General features: G+C 39.0%; 2 pseudogenes; both read left to right on the plus strand.

The window, feature by feature from the left end:
- The first annotated feature begins 646 nt into the window (after nt 1–646).
- LOC110058651 (uncharacterized) lies at nt 647–2,558 on the plus strand (annotated as a pseudogene).
- A 4,666-nt stretch (nt 2,559–7,224) lies between these two features.
- LOC149099143 (uncharacterized) lies at nt 7,225–8,082 on the plus strand (annotated as a pseudogene).
- The last annotated feature ends 3,635 nt before the right edge of the window (nt 8,083–11,717 follow it).

Here is an 11,717-nt window from a genome sequence, read left to right on the forward strand (position 1 = left end):
CTACTCTGAGTGCTGTTAGTGCCGTCCATTTGCGAGTAAAATCGTTGAAAACAACCTTACACCCTGAAATCTCTCTTTGAGTTACAACACGAGTCAACCTCAGCCTTGTTATCGTGTTTGTGAGGTTACTATTCCAATATGGTGCTGGGAACTATAAAAAGGGCTATTGAACATTTTTATGCATTTTTTTTTATTTATGACTAAAGAAATCTACAAATTGTAAAATATATATGTCAGGCAACAGAAATTTAAACATGTCCTTAGGGACACTTTAATGTGATGTCCTTAATTGTAAACTTGTTTTCATAGAGGACAACTTTTTCAAAACCTCTACCTCCATTGGATAAAAACATTTCATTACATGTTGTGGTAATGATATGCACACCTCAGATCATGTAGTGTTACACTTCAGAGATGATTATTTCAGTTCTAATTTAATTATTTTCTTGTGCACCTGTATTCATAAATTACAATCTTGCACAACTCATCTGGCCTCAATGTGTCCCTCACAAAGATTTTGGTGTCGTTAACTCGTATTTATCATAACATTGGGAGCTAAAACTTCTTTTTCCAAACATTCTTTTCGAGTTCATGCATAAAACATTTTATCCAGCTCTGACAGATTGCACTGTGGGAGAATTTGAAAATGGCGGGAATTTTCATTCGGGAGAGAAGAATACTGGTGAGCTGGCATACTTCCAGATTCCAGATATCAGATAATGCGTTAGAGCTTATGCTCAGGTTTTTTTAATACTTTGTTCACCATTTGCCAACACTATGCTCCTTGGTTTGGTGGTGTTGTCATGTTCCTGCCGACCTCAGTTTACTTTTAGCACAGGAGACTTGGACTTGGCCTAGAAAGGTTTATGAAGTACGTTGTTTGCCCAAACTGCCACTCCTTGTATAATTTCTCGCACTTTTTCTCTACCCTTGGTAGCCGACGAATCCAGAAGAAATGTTCTCATCATCCTTTTCCAAACCACAAAACAGGAAGGTTCCAAGCAACATGTGGCGAACTTAACAGGGGTTATCTTCTAAAGGAGGTGACACTCAAAGATGGTAACACTAAGTTGTACCCACATAAAGTATACAGTTACAAGCGTATTTTAGACATGCTAACACCTTTTTGGATTTTTGGTTAAAATGCAACTTGTGGAAGGTGGGATGCGATTTCTGTTCATCTTCCAACATTCTGGCAGATGTGTTAGATGGAAAGGTGTGGCGCAACATTTTGTTTGTTGGGGGAGAACCTTTCCTTGCTGGAGACAGGTCTCTTCCAATGATGTTAAACGTAGACTAGTTCCAACCTTTTACGCTTGCTAGATACAGTGTTGGAGTTCTTTACCTTGTGATAATGAACCTTCCTAGACATGAATCTTTCAAAGTTGAAAGTGTCATCCTTGTTGGTGTGATCCCGGGACCACACGAACCTTCTAAGTCGATCAACACGTATCTGTCTCGTATGGTGGACGAACTTTTATAGTTATGGACCAATTTGGCACTTTGGTGACAAAATTATTAAAGGCACTCTTCTGTGCATTGCCTTGGATCTACCAGAAGCTAGGTAGGTATTATAACTTTTTCCCCTTTTCTCTCATGTCTATTGTCACCCAGTTACTTTAAAAAATGCAGACCCAAGTCCATTTGATGCCAGTTTGTTTTGGGTCTACAATGTTAAAATAATGCTGTGAGACAATTGATGATTGATGATCTGATGATTGGTGAACCCAGGTCTCGAGATAAGCTGTAACTATAACCCATTAAAAACACTGAGTTGAGTTCTTGGCACTGTAAGCTAAAGTAAGGGTGTTTTAATGGATATACATTTGCTATGGTTACAAATTATGTGAAGCAAATGGCCACAACTTACAACAGCAGTTGATTTACAGTGGTATTACGACTCATCAAAGTATCAAGGTTGCAAAATACTGGAAACTATAATGAGCCAGTCTCTTTACTAAGCCATCATTTTGGTTATTAGGCCGCCTCCCTCCCCTTGCTTGTTAGATGCTAAACCTCCCATTAACTGACACTATCTGTTAATTCAGGTGAGTGAATTCCTCAGCATGGCAGCTCATAAAGCTTGCAGCAAGTGTAAGAAAGTTTTCGATGGTACCTTTGGAGAGAAGAGGGATTACTCCGGCTTCGATAAATGCAAAAGTAGATGTAATCAAGAACACCGCAGGAAGTGCGGGAAACCGTGAACCTGTCAACTGTAAGAGAAAGACAGGAGGTAGAAAGCAAACATGGCACCCGTTATACTGAACTGATGCACCTCCCTTACTTCGATTGTGTTAGATTCACTATCGTAGATCCCATGCATAATCTATTCTTGGGTAGTGCAAAGCACATTATGCAAAACATTTGGCTTAGCAGTCCTAATTTCTTGCCAAATGATGGTCAGTTAAAGAAAATTCAAGATAAAGTAGACAATGTCCGATTTCCCTTAAGTCTTGGAAGGTTGCCAAACAAAATATCCATTAGCTTTGGAGGATTCACTGCAGACCAGTGGAAGACCTGGACTCTGGTAATGTCAATTTAGGCATTGAAAGGAGAACTTCCAGATGAACACTTAGAAGTGTGGAGGGCTTTTGTTATTGCGTGCAAGCTACTTTGCAGAACATTTGTTACCATCAGTGACGTAATAAAGTCGACTCACTTTTAAAGACATTTTGTGTGAAGTTCAAAAGGCTCTATGGTGCAGAGTGTGACACTGAACATGTGCATGCATACTCATCTTTGTGAAAGTGTGCTAGACTTTAGTCCCACTTATGCTTTCTGGCTTTTTTCCGTTAAACGGTACAACGGCTTAATGGGAAGTTTTCAGAGAAATAATTGGTCGAATGAGCTCCAGTTTATGAGAAAATTTCTTCGTGACCAAACTGTTCAAGAAGTAGCTTTTCCAGATTCTTTTCAGAGTGATTTTGGACCCCTTTTTCAACGCACAAACCAGTTGGGAAGGCTTGGAGAGACAGAATTTAAACCTGTTCAGTCGTTCCATCCTCTTGCCTCCTTGTGCTATGGCTCAGTTGAAAGTACCCACCTGTGGAATGAAATTTCTGTCTACCACTACCTGCCACCGTCAAGCCTGGAGTCAGTTATCTCACGGAAATGTACAAGACGCTGAATGTAGCTGTGCAGGAGGAAACTGTAACCAAAAGTTTTGAAAGGTTTTCTGCCGTGGAAGTTGGTGGCGAACAGTATGGCTCATGGATGTCTAGGTCCATTTGTTCCTCCTACATTTTAGCGTCATGGGTTTCAACAGGCGGACTTGTTGATACCAGTTTGTGGGAGCCACGAGCAGACTACATTAAGTTTATTTGAGACAATGTCTGTGTTGCCGGAGTGTACAAACCGTTTTTATTAGCATATTTCATGTGGTATTAGAATCATCCCAATAAGGATTACTTTGGCCAACCCTTGCAAGTTTGTTGCAAAGATCTGTTTGAACAATTGGGCCCAGCAACTTTCCCTCCAGTCCAGAGGATTCAATCGAAATTTGTGCCAGCATTTCAGAGAGTTAATGGTAAGGATGTTCTTGTTGTCTGTCCTATGACCAGGAAAATGTGCTTAACTACTGTTAGTTACTCTTCAGGCTTTCTCTAGCTGTCTTGCAAAGTTGAAACAGTAAACTCTGGCAATGGATTTGGAAGAGACACTTTACTGGGAATTCTGCAAAATCGAAAACGTAACTGGATGCTGGCTTCTGAGCCAAAATCCTATAACTTTGGTAAGTATATTCTACCTAGAGATATCGTATCGTTGCGATTCACAAATGGTGTAAAATTCAATTTTTTAAAACGTTTTTTCCCATGTGGTTCCCTTTCAAACACTGTAATTCTGTCGGTGTTCCCTACCAGGTAAGATGGCACCCAACACCCCAAGAAGGTCTATTGGATGCCCCTAGCTAACGGGGTTATTTACTGTCAAAAGCCCCATAATATGTAATTCCTACAATAATTTTTTGGCATGTACTCGAGGTTTTTATTATGATCAGAACTGCATCTCTTGTGAGAATGGGTAAAAGAATGGTAGAAGAAAATTGCGCTACAGCACTCTTACCGGAAATGATCGTACTCTGATTTAAGAGAAATAATCACTATTTTGACGAGAAAGGAAAATTGCACTGCCATACTCTTAACAGGGAATGATCATCCTAAGTGTGGCACTGTTTGAGAAACATCAATGGTGGTACTTTCTCTCAGTAGAACTGCTGTCTTTAGGAACTCTAAAGAGGGAGTAAAATCTGGGTCCTCAGTCTTCCAATAATTGGATCTCAGAAAATATTGAGATTTATTACTCTTGCCTAGTCAATTAAAACTTTAATTCGGCCTACTTCCTGGACGATCTTTCTTGCCTCAAGGTCAAGGTTTACTGTAGACCTAACTGGTAGGTCAGTCTAACCAAGCAAAGATTGTCTAGGTATCAACTAGGATGACTTAAATTAACATTCTTAAGAAATAGTTAACAGATTAAGAGCTCAAGTTTGATCTTGATAGATTGCTAGTATATAAAGAAATATTCTTTAGGCCTTGCAATATTGTTTTTGACTAGAATTTACTTGAATTCATGTTCCACAGATAGTTATTCAACAGCATGTGGCTCAAGCAGCTTCAAGGCCTTCAATTTGTTGGTGTGTTACTGACTTTAAATTAACAAACAGTTTTGGAGAGAAAGAGGATCCTATTCCATTTCTCTGGCATTGAGAGAAGCTCTTCAATTATGCGGAATCACAATGGTATGATTGATAGCTAACGATGAACGTTTTATGGTATTAAGGCAGTTGTTAATTTTACTGTTTGTAGATTTAAGATAGCAGAGAAATAGAAACTTTAAGGATGCGTTCTTTTGGCCTTATTCTGGAATAAGAATATATTCCTTGTTAACAAATATTTTGAAGCTTTTTATTTTCCTTTTTCAGTAAAAGCTTTTTTTCACCACCAGCAACCATTTTTGGTTGTTATTTCAAAAAACATGGGAATGTGAATACAGCATGATGTCATTATTCTGGATTATTCTGGGAACACAGATTTTTCTGGGAATTCAGAGTTAATACTGCCGTGTATGTGCGTCTGCAGAAAGTGTTACAAACATAGACTGGTTAAGCAAGCATTGAAGATACTTCTCGCAGAAGTTTGGGTTTCCAGCTTGTTTTGTAGAAGAGTGAGAACCAAAGAAAATATTTAAAGAATGTTAAAGTTGAATTTAGATGACCTTGATATTTCTCGATTTCTGCTTTGACGATTTTTCTGAAACTTGTCTATATGTATTTGGTTAATATAAGCTTGTACCAGAAATTTGGCAAATATATATCAGCAAAATTTTTTGCTGATATATTAAAAGTGGGTCTAGTAGAACGCCAATAAATTAAGGGATATTTTCTTACAGTGAAATCAAATTTAATGATATTATAAGTGAATGTTAGCTAAATGTTTTCCTAAAGTTTCATTGCAATCGCATTTAAGCTGGAAAAGTTATGGCATGGATGAGTGTGCCTGGAATAAGTGCAGAAATTCGACAACCGAATTTAATTTGTTTAATTGATGTGACGTGGCACAATGCGCCGTATGAACCGGGTGTTGTAATCTGTTTCACTCTTTCTGTCTCTGCAATTTCATTGGTTGATTTCCAATGTCAGAATATACAATCAGCTGATATAGTAAGAAATTAACCTATAAAGAAAAGTTGTGTTATTTTAATTTTTTTCGTTCCTTAGCTTGTAAGAACTTGTCAATTTCTGTTTGATTTTTCGGCGACTTGGTGGTCGAAGTGTCTCAGAAATTTTTATTTTGCGCGGGCTATTGTAGAGACCCTTGTATTATCCTCTGCTATGCCAGTCACCTTTCAATGTTAAGTCATGCCTTGCTGACAAAAATAATGACCGGAATATTCTCCTGGACTTTGAAATACTATTGTGTCAGGTTTGCTGGCACGTATTGAGGAGCTGCTGTTTTATTATTACACAGATATCAATTATCACATGTGAATTTGATGTTTGATATTTGGGAGAGAAATAAACATTTTTAGAGATAAAATCGAAAATTGTCGGTAAAAATTGTTTCGTGTTCTAGTTAGATGTTCATGAAATTTTTGAACAAACTGGTATTTTTAAAACATTAATAACTTAGCAACATCTAGCACTCCGTATAAACTTCACAAAAGCAGTTAGCTAGTAAACTATTTTCACAGTCAACAATAAAGTTAGCGTAATGCCTAGTGTAGTGTAAAGTTTTGGGAAGTGGACTGATCAGCTAAAGGAAAGTTAGGGGCCAGGACCAATTATTCTCCCGTGCACCAGAACCTCTTCACATTGGCCTTTATCGAAGAAATGCTGTCATTGTGCAAAGCATATGATATGAACGATAAGACTGAATGGGATTTTGGTTAGACAACATTGGTATGCTTGACGTATCCCATTATAATTGATATTCCAGATAGATATTCTGTTTCCTTTGAGAGCTTATGACTTAATGCATGCAACCTATCATAGACAACCATTCTCCACAGCATTTGAATTGCATCGTAATTGGTTTTTGTGCATGGACGTTTCTTCAAATAAGGTGTATTTCATCAGTATTGAATTAATCCTATTGTAGGCTTTCTCAAAGTTTCTTACATTTGAGGGTATTATCATTCTTTTTTAAGAATTCTTAATAGGAATTTTATTTCTTTAATCTTTTTATCTAGGCAAGCATGCTGTATGCGCCTATTGATGTCAAGTGAGTCGATGCTAAAATAGTAGAAATACAAGTTGTATGTGTAGTACTAGTTATAGCAGCAGCCGCAGTAGAAGAAAACTTGTACACCTGTTGTTGTCTCTGAATAAAGTGGTTGGTGTAAAAACAGAGTGCTAATCATCATGTCATGGGATGGGCTTCTTTCACAAAAAAAGAATGAAAAAAACCAACAAACATTAAAGGTGGAGGGGGGCAGTTTGAGCATTGAGTTAACTGAAAGTTATCATTGATATTGGGAGCTGATGGGATTTCACCGTGATTATTAATTTACTGGCAGATCACTGTTTACCATGAACTGCAGATTATGGCATTTGTGTCTAATTTTTTAGCTAGAATAGCCAATTGAGAGAAAGCATGTGCAGGCTGGGAGAGCATGTGCGGGCTGGCCGACGATGGCCATGTTTTCTTGTGAAGAAAGGCGTCTTCCCTCAAAACTCTTCAGAATCAGTTGAAAAAACCCAGCAACAGCATGAAAGTGGTGTAAAAAATATGCCCCCTAAAAGGACAGGTGGTAAAAACAAGTGAGGGGAAAGAGGGTCCACCGACGATGAAATTGCAGATCCTGAACGTGTCAACATGGCGTCCGCAGAATGTCAGCCTGCAGATGCAGTGGAGCGGGAAGATGACCAACCCGACCTCTTCGATATCCATGCAATACTGAAAGATCTTCGAAAATCAATGGACAAACTTTCTAATGAAGTTGCGGAGCTAAAAACCTCTTTCAAGCAACAGGAATCTGAGCTGAGAACTGCCAAAGAATACTAAATGCAGCGCTCAAGTACAACGATGAACTCAAATTGGAATTGAAAGCGACTAAACAGGTGAAAGAGCAGGAAGAAGAAATCGACGAACTTTACAAAAATATGGACACACTCGAACAATATACAAGAAAAAATTCCCTTGAGATTGAGGGCATTCCTGAAAATGTTTGCAACAATGAAGATGCAGTTTTGAAAGTCGTAGAAGCCCTGAACATCAACTTAAGCAAGAAGATATCAACATCTGTCACAGGATCAAAAGAAAAAAGACAAAGCCTACCATAGCAAGATTTATTAGCCACAAAGTTAAGAGGGCACTCTACAAGCAACAAGTTTAACTAAGGAATGTCAATTTCGCGCAACTCTTCCCGAGCACATCTGCAGCAGCTAGGGCCTCTTCAAACTGCCTATTTATTAAGGAGAATTTGACAATGTACCGGCGAAACCTGGTGTGGATTGCCAACGGAAGGAAGGAAGACAGATTACTTAAAGGAGTGTGGACTGTAGATGGAAAAATCTTTGTCAAGACTTCACCCGAGGGTTAGCCGATCCGAATTAATACAGAGGATGATTTAAATAATCTTTAGGTTAATATAGATTGCTGGTAAGTTGCTACCAGTACTGGAACTATGTAATAAATGAGGGAAGTCTCAAGGTGGTCTAAGAAAGCGTAGCAGAAAGCTTAATCTCTTTAATTTTTCTTTAGTTTATTTAGTGGAACTAGCATTTGTTGTTATTTTTATTTTTTTGTCTGTTTTTCCAAACTACACAATTACATTCCAATGCAAAATAACTTAATGTGCAAAGTCATCTCACCCAACGTAAGGGGAATATGCGATCAGGCAAAGACAAGGAGCATCTTTTCATATTTAAAAGATCAAAAGGCAAGCATTTACTTTTTTCAGGAAACTTACTCTGAACTAAAAGACGAAACAATTTGGCAAAACGAATGGGGAGGCAAAATGTAGTTCTCCCATGGGTCTCGACACAGCAAAGGCACTTGCATATTGATAGACCCTTCAATAAGCTATAATGTGCAATACTCTTTTAGTAACAATTCAGGGAGAATTGTTCTCATTACACTCAATATAAATGGGCAGAAAGTTTCATTCTACAATATCTATGCACCAAATAATCCATTGGAGCAATTAGAATTTATCCAAGAACTGAATAATTGCATCGTTGAGAAATCTGAATTGACCAACTTCATTGTTGGAGGTGATTGGAACTGCACATTAACAAAAAAAAGATAAAAAAGGTGGAACAACGTGGAAACCAACACAATTCAGGCATTTACTTTTAATGACCATGGAAATTTTTGATTTAATAGATATACAAAGAGCTCGCTACCCAAATTTGAACACTTATTCCTGCGTGTCCAAAGCCTTAAATGTTAAGTCTAGATTGGATTTTATTTTAATCGCAAAGAATCTTCCAAAACATGTCAAAAGCACCAGAATTAAGGCCTCAATAGCTCCAGATCACAAAACAGTTCATCTTTGTTTATCATGGCCAAACAACTCGCCAAGGGGACCAGGATTTTGGAAGATCAATAACACTCTTTTGAAGGAAGAAAATTACACAGGTGAAATCTGTGAATTAATTCCTTGAATACATGAGAAATACGAGTCTTTGAAGGACAAAAGATTAGCATGGGAATTAATTAAAATGGAAATTCGCGACCACACCTTGTCTTTCGCGAAAAGAAAAGCTAGAGATGCTTTTCAGCGGGAATCTGAAATTTCTAAACAATTGGAAGAGCTTGATTATAAAATATGTCACAGGGATAATTTATCAAACATAGATGATATTTTAAATGAATACTCGATGAAGTATACAAAGTTTACCTCAGTTCCTAGGGAATTAGTTCCGAAATTTTTTAACGATAAAGACAATTTAAAAACACAAGGTTGTAAAAATCTGTACACGACACTTCACCTCGGCAGTGACGGAATTTAAGGTGACCTCACTTTATAGGTTAAAAGTGAAACAAAGCATGTTTGGCCTCGCCTTTTTGACTTCACCTTTGATGGACAGCAAAAGTGAAATCAAAGATGTTAGCATTTTTGGCCTTGCCTCTGAAGGACGTCAAACGTGAAGTCAAAGATTTTAGCATGTTTGACCCCACCTTTGACAAATCAAAGGTATAGTAAAGTGGGTTACATATTTGACTTTGGCTTTGACATGTGTCAAAGGTAGAGTCAAAGCTATAGCCACCTCTGACTTAGCCTTTGACGAGCGACAAAGGTGAAGACAAAGTCAAAGTTATTAGCATATTTTATTTCGCCTTTGACCGAGATCAAATGTGCAACAAATCCAATTTTTCGTGCCATGACGATTCGCTCCACCTCTTCCCGACGACTTCCTTTCCAGTTTTGGTGTTGAGTCTGTCAACTTCAAAGTAGCTTGAATAGTAGTCAGTAGTCACCATAAAGCTCTTCCCATCAAGCTCAAATAAGTCAACCGCAATCTTCTCCCAGGGTCTGGTAGGGATGGAATGGCAGATCAACGGTTCTTTCGCTTGCTCTGCTGGGTGGCTGTTGCAGATTGCACAGAGAGAGATATGCTGCTCTATCTCCTTAGTCATGCCAGGCCAATAGAGGACTTCTCTTGCATGGCAAAGGCAATCCTGAATCCCTATGTGGCTCGCATGATCTTGGCTTTCATTTCTTCTCTAGCACTTGCAGGCACAACTAGTCGTTCGCCCTTGAAGACCAACCCGTTTTGGAGTGTCAGCTCTTCTCTAAAGGGAAAGTAATCTCCGATTTTGACTGGTAGGTGGTCCTTTGTCTCTGGCCAACCTTCTGATTGTAGTCTTCAGTCCTTTCATAACTGGGTCTGATTCCATTGCTGAGCGAATGGTGTTCTGTGTTGTCTCAGAGACAGGAAGGTACTGGACCATGTTTATACTTTCTGTATCTTTCGCTACCTCTCCTCTCATGATGTCTTCATCCCTTGATGACTAGATGAAAGCTCTGCTGAGAGTATCTACAAGATACATTTCTGATCCCTTTTTGTAGACGACTGTTAGATTGTACTTTTGCAGTCGTAACATCATGCGCTGTAGATGCTTTGGTGCACTGATCAAACTCTTCTTGAAAATGCTCTCGAGGGGCTTGTGATCAGTCTCTATCTTGACTGACCGGCCATGTACGTACTGCTCAAACCGTTCGACTCCAAACACAATAACAAGTAGTTCTTTTTCAATTTGTGCGTAATTAACTTCAGCATCAGTCATGGCTCTTGATGCATAAGCCACTGGCTGCCCTTCTTGCATGAGACAGGCACCAAGTCCCTTGTCCGATGCATCACACTGTAATTCTGTGTCTGCTTTGGGGTCGAAATACTTCAGTACTGGAGCTTCTGAGATGATCTGCTTCACCTGCTCAAAGCTTCTGCCTTGAATGTCATTGTCCCACAGGAACTGATTTTGCTCTTTGAGAAGTTCTCTTATAGGGGCAGTGGCTGCAGAGAGATTAGGTGCGAACTTCTGGAGGTAGTTTACCATACCCAGGAGTCTCTTCACATCTTGTTTGCTTGTTGGGGTAGGCATCTCTTTAACCCCTTGGAGTTTGGCTGGATCGGGTTTCAACCCTTCTTCTGATATCACATGTCCCATAAAGGTTACTTCGGGAAGGCGAAACTTGCACTTCTCTTTGTTTAGCTTGATGCCTTTACTGCGGCAGCGTTCCAACAGAGCTATGAGCTGCTGGTCATGGTCTGCAATAGCTGCGGCTTTTGTCTCTCCGACCCCATAGATCAAGATGTCATCAAACATGGGTAGGCCACCTTTCAAACCTCCTAAGGCACTGTCGAGGCGCCGTTGAAACTCTTCAGGCGCAGGAGAAATACCGAAGGGCATTCTGGTGCATCAATATCTTCCCCACGGGGTACCAAAGGTGGTGAGGAAACTGCTTTCAGTATCCAACTGGATGTGCCAGAATCTATTCTTAGCGTCAACTACGCTAAAGACCTTTGCCTTTGATAATTCTGGGAGCAAGTCGTCGATTACTGGTAGTGGATAATGGTTTCGCTTTGTCTCTTGTTTTTGTATAATTATTGTGTTATTTGCGTCCAAAACATTGACATAGATTTTCGTTTTTCTCAAAGGGAAATACTGTGAGTTCGAGCATGAGACTTGGCATGGTATATGTTTAATAATGATATTTTAAGGCTGTAAAGTAAAATAATCAGAAAGTGAGGTACCAGATGCCTTTTTATG

This window comes from Orbicella faveolata, unplaced genomic scaffold, assembly GCF_042242905.1.
Source record: "Orbicella faveolata isolate gen_17 unplaced genomic scaffold, um_ofav_v1 contig_46, whole genome shotgun sequence".
Taxonomy (NCBI): domain Eukaryota; kingdom Metazoa; phylum Cnidaria; class Anthozoa; order Scleractinia; family Merulinidae; genus Orbicella; species Orbicella faveolata.